The sequence below is a fragment of the Orycteropus afer genome, unplaced genomic scaffold (assembly GCF_000298275.1).
Source record: "Orycteropus afer afer isolate SDZICR_OR568_19922 unplaced genomic scaffold, OryAfe1.0 scaffold00189, whole genome shotgun sequence".
In the NCBI taxonomy this organism is placed as follows: domain Eukaryota; kingdom Metazoa; phylum Chordata; class Mammalia; order Tubulidentata; family Orycteropodidae; genus Orycteropus; species Orycteropus afer.
This window is the reverse complement of record NW_006921776.1, coordinates 6,370,318-6,383,050: the sequence shown is the minus strand read 5'-3', so window position 1 is coordinate 6,383,050 and position 12,733 is coordinate 6,370,318.

Genomic DNA, 12,733 nt, shown 5'->3' with positions numbered 1-12,733 from the left:
CAGGAGAGTATGGAGGGATGGTCACTGGGAAGAGGTAACTATGGGGAGGAAGTGGGAAGGGAGCTGTTGCATTGTAAACTGTGGTCAATGACATGAGACAAAGTATATGTGAACTGCTTTATGGAAAGTGAATTCACTCTGTAAATCTTCACCCAAATCACAATAAATAAAATAAAATTTTAAAGAAAAGAAAAATACTGGAATATAATTAGGATTGTACTATCTTTATTGTTGTTGTTGTTAGGTGTCATCGAGTCATCTCCAACTCATAGCGACCCTATGCACAGCAGAACGAAACACAGCCTTGCCCTGAGCCAGCTTCATGATTCTTGCTATACTTGAGCCCATCGCCACTGCCACCATGTGCTGCGTTGAAACCTGTGCACCATGTGCAACTCTGCTGGCATCTGAAACACCAATGGCATAGCCTCAATACTCACAGCAACATACAAGCCCCACCAGATGACAAACTGAAAGCCAAGTTTTTCTCCCTTAGCTGTTGGAAATCTCTGTGCCCTCCCCTTATCTAATTCCTACCTGGAACCTGTCACTTCATGGTCCCTGGACCCTCCCTCCCTTTCCTGGCTCTAGGGGGCTTGGGGCCTAGCCTTGCCTCCTGCTCCTTACCTGGATATCCTGCCACTCTGGAGGTCCCTGGCCTTTCTTGCTCCCTCCCTTTCCTGGATTGAGGGGGCAAGGCTAGGCCCCAAGCCCCCTAGAGCCAGGAAAGGGAAGGAGTGGCCAGGGAACACAAAGTGGCAGGTTCCAGACAGCAATTAAGTAAGGGGAGGGCTCAGAGGTTTCTAACAGCTAAGGGAGACAAACTTGTCTGTCATTTTGTCACCCTGTGGGGCAGGTATATTGCTTTGAGGCTTGAGGCTGTGCCACTGGTGTTTCAGACTCCAGTAGAGTTGTACATGGTGCACAGGTTTCAGTTTACAGACTAAGACAGACAAGGAAGAAGGAGGAGGCCAGCTGCTTCTCAAAAACTGGCCAGGGAAAACCTTATGAATAGCACAGAAACACTGCCTGATACATTCCTTGGCAACTTTATGAATAGTTTGGAAACATTGTCTGACACAATGCACGAAGACAGCTCCTTGGGTAGGAAAGCACTCAAAATAGGACTGGGAAAGAGCTGCCTCATCAGAGTAGAGCCTACCTTAATGATATGGATAAAGAAAGTCTTTCAGGACCTCCATGTGTTGATATTGCATGACTCAAATTGAGGAGAGAGAGACAGCTGCAAACATCCATTAATAAACAGAACATGGAATGTACGAAGTATGAATCTAGGAAAGTTGGTAGTTGTCAAAAATAAAATGGAACATGTAAAGATTGATATCCTAGGCATTAGTGAGCTGACATGGACCATTTTTTAACATTTTGAATCACACAACCATATGATCTACTATGCCGGGAATGACAAATTGAAGAGGAATGGCATGGCATTCACCATCATAAAAGATGTTTCAAGATCTGTCCTGAAGTACAATGCTGTCAGTGATAGGATACTATCCATATGCCTACAAGGAAGACCTGTTAATACTACTATTTTTCAAATTTACGCACCAACCACCAAAGCCGCAGATGAGGAAATTGAAGATTTTTATCAACTTGTGCAGTCTGAAATTGACCAAGCATTCAATCAAGATGTGCATATCACTGGTGACTGGAATGTAAAAGTTGGAAACAAAGAAAAATCAATGGCAGTTGGAAAATTTGACCTTGGTGACAGAGATAATGCTGGAGATCGCATGATAGAATTTTGCAAGACCAATGACTTATTCATTGCATATACCTTTTTTCAAAAACATAAATGGCAGCTATACTTGTGGAATCAGACTGACTACATCTGTGGCAAGAGGTGATGGAAAAGTTTAATATCTTCAGCCAAAAGAGGGCCAGGAGCTGATTGTGGAACAGACCATCAATTGCTCATATGCAAGTTCAACTTGAAGTTGAAGACAATTAAAACAAGTCCTGGAGACCCAAAATATGACCTTGAATATACCCCTCCTGAATTTAGTTACTATCTAAAGAATAGATTGAAACATTGAACACCAGTGACTAAAAACCAGAAGAACTGTGGGATGACATCAAGAGCATCATCCATGAAGAAAGCAAGAGGTCATTAAAAATACGAGAAAGAAAGAAAAGACCAAAATGGATGTCAGAAGAGACACCGACGCTTGCCCTTGAGCCAAGAGTCCTATCCTTAAGAAAACAATATATTTCAAATTTTTCTTTACTATATGAACTAGGGAGGAGCTCTGGTGGCTTAGTGCCTAAGGCACTTGACTGCTAACCAGAAGGCTGGTGGTTCAAACCCACCAACCACTCCTCAGAAGGAAGGTTGGGCAATCCTACTTCTGTAGTGATACTGCCTCGGAAGCCCAAGGAAGGGTCGCTATGAGTTGGGGCTGACTCGACGGCACATAAGAACAACAACACATATTATTAACTATTAGGAGGGAGCTCTGATGGTGTAGTGCCTAAGACATTTGGTTGCTAACCAGAAAGGTGGTGGCTCAAAGCCAACAGCCGCTCCTTGGAAGGAAGATCAGGCAATTTCTTTCCATAGAGATACTGTCTCTGAAACACAAGGAGGGGTCACTATGAGTCAGAAACAACTCGACAGCAGTGCATGAGAGTGAAATTATTAATTATTAACACTAAGAAAGTCCCTTCTCTTCTAAATTTATAAAATAAAAATATGACAACATATAATTTATATATATTTTTTAAAATAGTCTATAGGAGGCATAGTTTTCTTTTTCCCCCTCATGGAGATGATACTCAAATATTCTCCACTAGAAAGGCTAAAATAGTATTTGTGGTACCACCAAGATTGACATATCTTGACATATCCATACCAAAATGGCATTAGTGGTTTTTTTTTTTTTTTTTTTTTTTTTTACTAAAGTATTTTTTTAATAGAAGTATTTTGATGTTCTAACCTCTTTAGGATGATTGGTCAGATCATTATGGTAGTTAAGGTCGTGTGTCAAGTTGGCTGGACTGTGGTTTGGAGTGGCTGGACAGCTGGATGTAGTTATTTCCCATGATGAAGTTGGTTATGAATTCCTTGGTGGAATCTGATGTGAGCAGCTGAGTAGCTATCTTCAGGGTGTGACTTGCTTTTAGTATATAAGAAAAATCTTTGAGAAAGTTCTCTGAGTTTTGGCACATCTAGATCCTTCATTTGGCTGAGTCTTCATCTCAGTGTACTACGAAGTTGCCTGCTGATCTTGGCATTGTTCCTGGAAATGAACTTGGTCTGCATTGTTTGCCTGTTGATGCCATTTTACCTGTCAATCTTGGGTTTGTCAGCCTCAGCAGCTAGTAGATGCATGAGTCAGAAAAAGCCCCCAGCTCTAGTGGGCTTTGAACTCAGAATCTAGCCTCCAGACTTGTAAGAGAATAAATCCCTATTTCTTAAAGACATCCACTTGTGGTATTTCTGTTATAGAAGCACTAAAGGACCAAAACAAACATCCCTGGGGACAGTGGAAGCATATTGCCAAGATCCCTCACAGACTTTTCTTAACACATCTCTTTGCCTGTATCTTTTCTCATTATAATAAATAGGTAACCGTAAGTGAGCCATTATTGAAAATTACCAAACCCAGAGGAACAACGAGCCAGCAGAGTCTCATCAGAATCCTACCTTGTGAGTGCTGGTGGGTAGAGAAAGGCTATTTTAAATAGTCAATGAGGAAAGTGAGAAACCATTTTTATTTTTCTGTAATTCAGATTTCTAAGGTCCAGAGATTTGAGGTGACCCACCCAGGCCACCCTTAGGTGCCCCTTTGAACCTTTAATCTTTGAATAACTGCTTTTCCTAGAGTCATCTTCAGATTAAACAATAGCCTACAAAACACTTTGCAGAGACTGTTTTGCATTAGACACTGGGCTCTTTCAGGGAATTATCTATATACAGTCAGTTTCCGAAAACAGGAACACCAGGGTCTAACTGGAAACTGTGTTTTAGGATATGTGGCATGTCCTTAACAGCTCTGCTTCTAGGAATGTCTAACCCTGAAACCTTGCATTGGCTCTGACTCTATCTCCTGAAAAATAGACATGAAAAGAATTTACAGTGACCTTCAAGAGACTACACTGCCTGGACCCACCCTATATAACCTGTTTTCATTATCCCCTCTTTATAAAGTCTTCCCTATGCTTTCGATTTGATGCTGCTTAGGAGCTCTGGTGGCATAGTGCCTAAGGCATTTGACTGCTAACCAGAGGCTGGTGGTTTAAATCTAACAATCACTCCTTGGAAGGAAGATGGGGCAAACCGTAGTGATACTGTCTTGGAAACCCAAGGAGGGGTTGCTATGTGTCAAAACTGATTTGACAGCAGTGAGTTTGGTTGGATTTGGTTTTTGTAGTGCCTAAGGCATTTGAATGCTAACCAGAAGTCTGGTAGTTCAAACCCACCAGCCAATCCTCAATCCTCGGAAGGAAAGTTGGGCAATCCATTTAAGTCATGATACCACCTCAGAAACCCAAGGAGGGGCTGCTGTGAGTCGGAACCAACTCAACGGCAATGAGTTTGGTTTTTTGGTTTGGTGATTCAAATCATATCTACTCACAATAAAGATATTCTATTACATTAATTTCTGATGTTTCTCTGTACAATTTTTTTTTTTTTTTTTTTACACAAAGGATAAAATGCTTCTTGCTAGAGAGAGAGAAGGAAAGGGGCCACCTTGGTGTTACCCAGTAACCTTGTTCTGGGTAGTCAGGGACATTTTGACCTGGCTCATGGAGGCTGGGTTTGAAATCTGACCTAATGTAGGTGGCTAGGTTCAGAAAGAAGAAGTGTCACGTGAAGTGGTGAGTGATGATAATGGAGATGAGGGAAGGCAAAGTGTGTATTCATTTCCAGATGGAAGTTGGATTCAGTGCTATCTTTGCCACACAGTTAGTGATAGAAGTGGGGTTTTCACCCAAATCCTTTAATAGTGCTGCTGATGGCAGCACACCACCACAATCAGGGTAGCTTATAAGAGTAGACATTTATCATCTCACTGTTCTGGAAGCTAGAAGTCCAAATTCAAGTTGTTAGCTTTATCATGCTCTTTCTGTTGTTTCTTCCAGTTTCTGGTAGCCCTACATATTCTTTGGTATTCTTTGGCTTGCCATTGCATCTTCATATTATCTTCATCCCTCTGTGTGTGTCTGTTTCTGTGTATCTTCTTCCCATTTATAAGTACACCACTGAGATAGGATTAAAACCCACTCTTCTGTGTATGACCTCAGGTTAACTGTTAATATTGTTGGATTTTATTTCCAAATAAGTTCACATTCATAGATACCAGCAGTTAGGATTTCATATGTCTTTAGAGAGGGGTACAGTTCAATTCATAATATTACCCTCCCATTTTTTTAAGGCATGAATTAGAAAATAACTAAGTGTTTGGGAGTCACTGAAATATATATATTCTATGACTGGAGCACACAAAAATGGGAAATGTGAGTTGAGATTAAAAGATGAGCTTACATTTCCAGTGGTATGACAAGATAAATTTTTTGGAAAAAAAAGGTCATTAAAATAATACAGCTAGAAATTCTGGATAAAATGTAATAAATATTACTTTTAATGTATGGTTTAGCCTCCCTATTTCAAATAAGAAAAACACCTAAGGACTGAAATCAACTAGATAGTTAAACCAGAATACTGTTAAAGGCTATACCTATACCAACAACAGAAATAAAATTATAATGGAGAAAATAGACAAGAAATTATAGACTTTGACCCATGCAAGCAGAATGGGAGATGATTTATCAAGTTGTTTCATACCCATTGACAGAGAGTTGATTCCATAGCAATGCCCACTGGGTTTCCAAGGCTGCATTCTTTTTTTTATTATTATTATTTTATTGTGATTTGGTTGCAAATTTACAAAGCAGATTTGTTTTACTCTCAATAGTTCATGGACATTTGGTTTTGGTGCCCAATTACAATCACAAGAATATAAAGCTTTCCTCCCCTCTCCTCCCTGCACCACCCTTTCCCTGTTTCCTTCTTATCTATGCACTCCTGCCTGTCCAGCTTTCCATTTATCATATACTGCATAGTGTTATCTGTTGTCACACAGTTGGTTGATCTAAGGGGTGTATCTCCCTAGGGTAGGTGGGTGCATCTCCCTGGGGTCAGTGTTCTGTTGGGAGGCCTTTCTACTGTTTGGCTGAGAGCTAATCCATGGAAGTGAGTCCAGTTCCAGGCCCGAAGGATGAATCGGGGCCATAGTCTTGGGAGTTCTACCAGTCTCTGTCTGACCAGTACTTGTGGTCACTTTTGTGTTTTTGAATTTTGTTCCACATTTTTCCTCCCACTCTATCTAGGATCTCTAATTTTGATCCCTTTTCAAGTGTTTGGCATTGGTAGCCAGGCACCATCTAGTTCTTCTGTTTTTAGTGTCATGAAGGTTGACGTCCCCATGGTCCATCATACCATTGGACTAATTGTTTCCATATGACTTTGATTTTCTTCATTCTTTTTTGCTGCAGATGAGGGAAGACCAATAGTTGTATTATAAATGGCTTCTCAGAAACTCTAAAGAACCCAGTTGCAAGGCTGTAAATGTTTATGAAAGTAGGTTGCCTCATCTTTCTTCTCAGAACAGCTGGTGGGTTTGAACTGCCAGCCTTCTGGTTAGAATCCCAGTGCCTTACCCACTATGCTACCTGAGCTCTTCAAAGTTGCTTGATAAGAGAATGATATACACAAAATTATTTTATTCCTATATATTAGCAAATAACACTTGTTGTTGTTGTTGTTATTGCTATGTGCTGTCAAGTCAGACCCAACTCATAATGACCTCTCCTTGGGTTTCCGAGGCAGTATCAATATGGAAGTAGATTGCTCAACCTTGCTTCTGAGGAGTGGCTGGTGGATTTGAACAGCCTTCTACTTAGCAGTCAAGTGCCTCACACACTATGCTCTTAGAGCTCCTTAATAACACTTAGAAAATCTAAATTAAAAAAATAATAATAAAAATTACAAAATCTACACAAATACTAAAACTCAAAAAAAGTCTGTTATGCCAAGTCAGTTCTTACTCATAACAGCCCTAATGGACAGAGTAGAACTGCTCCACAGATTTTCTAGACTATAATGTTTACAGGAGCAGGCTACCTCATCATTTTCTCACAGAACAGTTGGTGGGTTCAAACCACTGGCATTCTGGTTAACAGTCAATCACTTAAACACTGCACCACCAGCACCCTACAGAAATATTAGGTAGCAGAAGTTATTATTATCTATTTAGAAAATCTGTTTAGTTCCTTTATGGAGAAAATTATCAATCTTGAATGAAAAGTTATCTAAGCAATGCAAGTTAAATGGCAAGGAAAATCTTGTTTATGGACAAGAAGGCTCAGTGCCTTAAAGTTGTAGATTATCCCCAAATTGATCTGTAAATTCAAAGAAATTGCAAATAATATTTAAAAAGCTTATTTTTAAAGATTGAGGAAAATGCAAAAGGCCAAAATAACTAAAACTTTTTGGAGGACTTTGTCTCCAAATATAAGATTTATTTTAAGACTATATTAAGTGAATTAGAGTATAATTGGCTCAGGGAAGAACAGATAGACTAAAAAAATTAATAAAGACAAAATAAATAGATCCATAGTGTATATCTATCTATATCTATATATCTATACATCTATATATCTATCTCTCTCTCTCTCTCTCTCTCTCTCTCTCTCTCTATATATATATATATATATATTTTTACAAAAGTAGCATTGCAGTTGGGATGAACATGTGGACTAGTCAATCACTGTTGTCATGACAATGGTTATTTTATGATATTTATTTCAGGAGCAGTAAAGAAAAAAATGTGACCAAAGAAAGTGTTGCCATATTTAGCAGTAACATAGCAGAATATCCTTAGACCTTCAAAGCAAATAGAGTTCTTGATCAAGACAGATTATGAATCTTGAATTTATGGATGTTAAAGTTAAAATCTGTGCACAAAATATCTCTTTGTCAAAGACAAAACACAGGCTTAGAAATTTTATTGCTGTTGTTTTTGTTGTGTGAGGTGCTGTCCACTTGTCTTCAACTCATAGCGACCCTAAGCACAGTGGAAAAAAAAACACCGCTGGGTCCCACACAAGCTCCATGATCATTTGCATATTTGAGTCCATCCCCGCAGCCACTGTGTTAATCCATCTCATTGAGGGCCTTCTCCTCTTTCCTAGGCCCTCCACCTTACTAATATAACATCTTTCTCCAGAGAATGATCCCTTCTGATAACATTACCAAAGTAGATGAGAGGAAGTCTGGCCATTTTCACTTCCAAGGAGCTTTACATCTGCACTTCCTTCCGGATGGATTTGTTAGTTCTTTTAGCAGTCCATGGTACTTTCAGCATTCTTCCCCAGCACCAAAACTCAAAAGCATCAATATTTTTTTGGTCTTCCTTATTCATTGTCCAGCTCTCACATGGAACTGAGGCAATTGGAAATATCATGGCTTGTGTCAGGCACACCTTAATCCTCAAGGAGACATCTTTGCTCCTCAGCACTTGAAGGATGTCTTCTGTAGCTGACTTGCCCAGTACTATATGCCATCTGATGTCCTGCTTACTGCTTCCATTGGCATCAATTGTAGAACCAAGCAATGTGAAGTCTTTGACAACTTCAATCTTTTCTCCACTTATCGTGATACTGCTTATAGGTTCAGTTGTGAGGATTTTCACTTTCTTTATGTTGAGGTATAATCCATACTGCAGACTGTATTCTTCAATCAGTTTATTCTTCAATCAACTTTATCAGTAAGTTCTTCAAGTCTTCCTCATTTTCAGTAAACTAATTTGTGTTTTCAGCATATCGCAGATTTTTAATGATTTTCCCTCCAATCTTGATGCCACATTCTTCTTTGTATAGTCCAGCTTCTTGGATTATTTCCTCAGCATACCGATTGAATAAGTATGGTGAAAGGACACAACCCTGACACAGTCCCTTCTGGGTTTGAAGCCATGAAGTGCAGGGTTGTTCATGTGGGTAAGATCATCGAATAAGCATGGGGGAAGGCTTCGCCCCTGACACAGTCCCTTCTGGATATTAAACTATGCAGTGTCCCCTTGTTCTGTTTGAATGACAGTCTCCTGGTCTATGTACAGGTTCCTTATGAGTACAGCCAAGTGTTCTGGCATTCCCATTCTTCTCAATGTTATCCACAAGTTGGATCCACACAATCAAATACTTTTGCACAGTCAATAAAACACAAGTAAACATACTTCTGGTATTCTCTGCTTTGAGCCAAGATCCATCTGACATCAGCAATGATATCTCTTGTTCCACTTTCTCTTCTGAATCTGGTTTGCACCTCTGGAAGTTCTCTGTGAATAGACTGCTGCAACTGTTTTGAATTATCTTCAGTAAGATTTTACTTGTATGTGATATTAATGATATTGCTCAATAATTTCCACATTCTGTGTGATCACCTCTTTTTGAAGGGGTACAAATATCGATCTCCTCCAGTCAGTTGGCCAGGTAGCTGTCTTCCAAATCCCTTGGCATAACCGAGTGAGTGCCTTCAGTGGGGCATCCATTTGTTGACACATCTCAATGTGTAGTCCATCAATTCCTGGAGGCTTCGACTTCTTCCTTCAATATCATGGGCTCTTGATCATATGCTACCTCCTGAAATGTATGAAGATTGACCAGTTCTTTTTGGTACAGTGACTCTGTGTATTACTTCCATCTTCTTTTGATGCTTCCTATATCATTCAATATTTTACCCATAGAATCTTTCAGTATTACAACTTGTGGCTTAAATTTTTTCTTCAGTTCTTTTACCTTGAGAAATGGCAACCATGTTCTTCCTTTTTGGTTTTCTAACACAAAGTTTTTCACATTTCATCATAATAATTGGCTTTGTCTGTCTAGCTGCTCTTTGAAATCTTCCATTCAGCTTTTTTATCTGGTCATTCCTTCCTTTTGCTTTGGCTACTCTCCACACAAGGGCAAGCTTCAGTGTCTCTGCTGTCATCCATTTTGGTCTTTTCTTTCTGCTCATCTTTTTAATGACCTTTTGTTTTCTTCATGGATGATGTTCTTGATGTCATCCCACAATTTTTCTGGGTTGTGGTCATTGGTGTTCAATGCATCAAATCTATTCTTTAGATGGCCCCTAAATTCAGAAGGGATAAATTCAAGGTCATATTTTGGCTTTTGTGGACTTTTTAAAGTTGTCTTCAAGTTCAAGTTGAACTTGTATATGAGCAGTTGATGACCTGTTCCACAATCAGCTCCTGGCCTGGTTTTGGCTAAAGATATTGAGCTTTTCCATGGCCTTTTGCCACAGATGTAATCAATCTGATTCCTGTGTATTCCATCTGGTGAAGTCCACGTGTATAGTCTCCATTTGTGTTGTTGAAAAAAGGTATTTGCAATGAATAAGTCATTGATCTTGCAAAATTCTTTCATGCAATCTCCAGCATTATTTCTGTCACCAAGTCAAATTTTTCAACTACTGGTTATTTGTCTTTTTTTCCAACTTCTGTATTCCAGTCACCAGTGATAATTAACATCTTGATTGTACATTTGATCAATTTCAGACTGCAGACGTTGATAAAAATATTCAATTCCCTCATCTTTTGTTTTGCTGGTTGGTGCATAAATTTGAATAATAGTCATATTAACTGGTCTTCCTTGTAGATGTATGAATATTATCCTATCACTGACAGCATTGCACTTTAGGACAGATTTTGAAATATCCTTTGTGATGATGAATGCTACACCATTCCTCTTCAAATTGTCATTGCCAACATAGTAGATCATGTGGTTGTCTGATTCAAAATGTCCAAAACCAGTCCATTTCAGCTCACTAATGCCTGGGATATCAATCTTTATGTGTTTCATTTCATTTTTGACAACTTCCAGTTTTCCTAGTTTCCTACATTCCATGTTCTGATTATAAATACATGTTTGCAGCTGTCATACTTTGAAAGCCTTCTAACATAAGTGGCTTGTCTTCCTACACTGTATCAGACAGTATTTCTAGGCTATTCGTATAGTTGCCTTGTATTGTAACAGACAGTGTTTCTCTGCTATTCATAAGGTTTTCCCTGGCCAATTCTTTAAGAAGTGGATGGCCTCTTCTTCCTAGTTTGTCTCAGTCTGCAAGACACATCAAAAAATGTGCACCACATGCAACCCTGCTGGTGTTTGAAACACTGGTGGCACATCCTCAAGCCTCACAGCAACACGCCACCACAGTACAACAGACTGACTGACAATTTTGTCTCCATTAGCTGTTTGAAACCTCTCCACCCTCCGCTTACCTGGATCCCTACCACTAGCTTGCTCTGTCTTGGATGCCCTGGCTTTCCTTTCCTCTCCTTTCCCCTCTGCATTTCCTGACTCTTGAGGTTAGGATCTGCATCCTTCCCCTTACCTGGATCCCTCTGCCACTTCCTCACTCTCTCCTGGATGCCCCGGCTTTCCTTTCCTTTCCCCTCTGCTTTTCCTGCCACTTGGGGGTTGGGGCCTGCCCCCCCCTTACCTGGATCCCTCTGCCATTTTCTCGTTCTCTCCTAGATGTCTTGGTTTTCCTTTCCTTTACATTACTAATAAAGAAATTTTATTAGTAATGTATAAAATCATCATTTGTAATTCAGAAATATATTGGTGCAAGTATAAGTATGTATATATTCCTAAAATGAATAATAATAATGATAATTGCACACAGGGCTTGGGAGTGACATCATTTGATGCCTCCAGCTTCACAAGAGGTAGACAGAATCACCATCAGCAGCCCAAGGATGATTACTATGAGGCTGAAATCAAATATGCTTTCACCCTCCAATCTTTTTACCAATTCTGATACCAACAGTCTCTCCCACGACACTCACTACTTTTCTGCAGGGTTTGAAAATTAGTTGTGATGGCCACACAGAATTCACAGACAATATTCAAAATACTGGGGTTTATTAGGAAAGTAAAAAATGTTATAATTCAGATTCAGAAACACTCAGAATACAATTCTTTGATCAGGTCAGTCTCCCTTCTGCTATGCCTTCAGGGATGCCTGTATTTAGTCCCCAGGCTCTGCCTTGGCTGGGGCAAGTGTTACAAAACTTTTTACCCCTGCCAATAGGTACACCGAGGTGCACTCCGCACTCCTCTAGCAAGCATCCTGCCCAGGGGCTGGCTTGTCCACCACTCTGTCTCAAGCCAGTCTCTGGGTTCAGCTGCTGCCATCATCTATGGTGGTCTTCTCTGCCATCTCAGCACAGGGATCTTGAGCCCAAGGATGTGCTCCACTCTCAGCTCTTCTCTCTCTTGATGATAGTAAGATCCCTCTTTCTGCCTCTGGGAGAGCTCATTTTAAGCTTAGTAGAATGGCAAAACTAACCTATCCCCACATTAGAGTTCTATACAACTAATTCCTATGGTCCCACTCCCACATGGGTGCCATGTACCTTATTTAAATTACTAACAAACTACCCAACCCCTTTAGTGGGCCAAACACCTTATATTTGCATATTTCCAGCAAATAATCTGATGGGAGTCACAAAGACCATGGCTAGAAGAGCCATACCAAACAATTCACTTTAGCACAATAAGAAATGAATCCAGGTTAAAATGTACAGAATATATAATAGTCAATAAATCTTAAAAAAAAAAATCACAAACTTGATTAAATACCATACTTTGTTTTCTAGATTCCAGTATATTCCTTATGTTGGCAAATATTTAATAGATT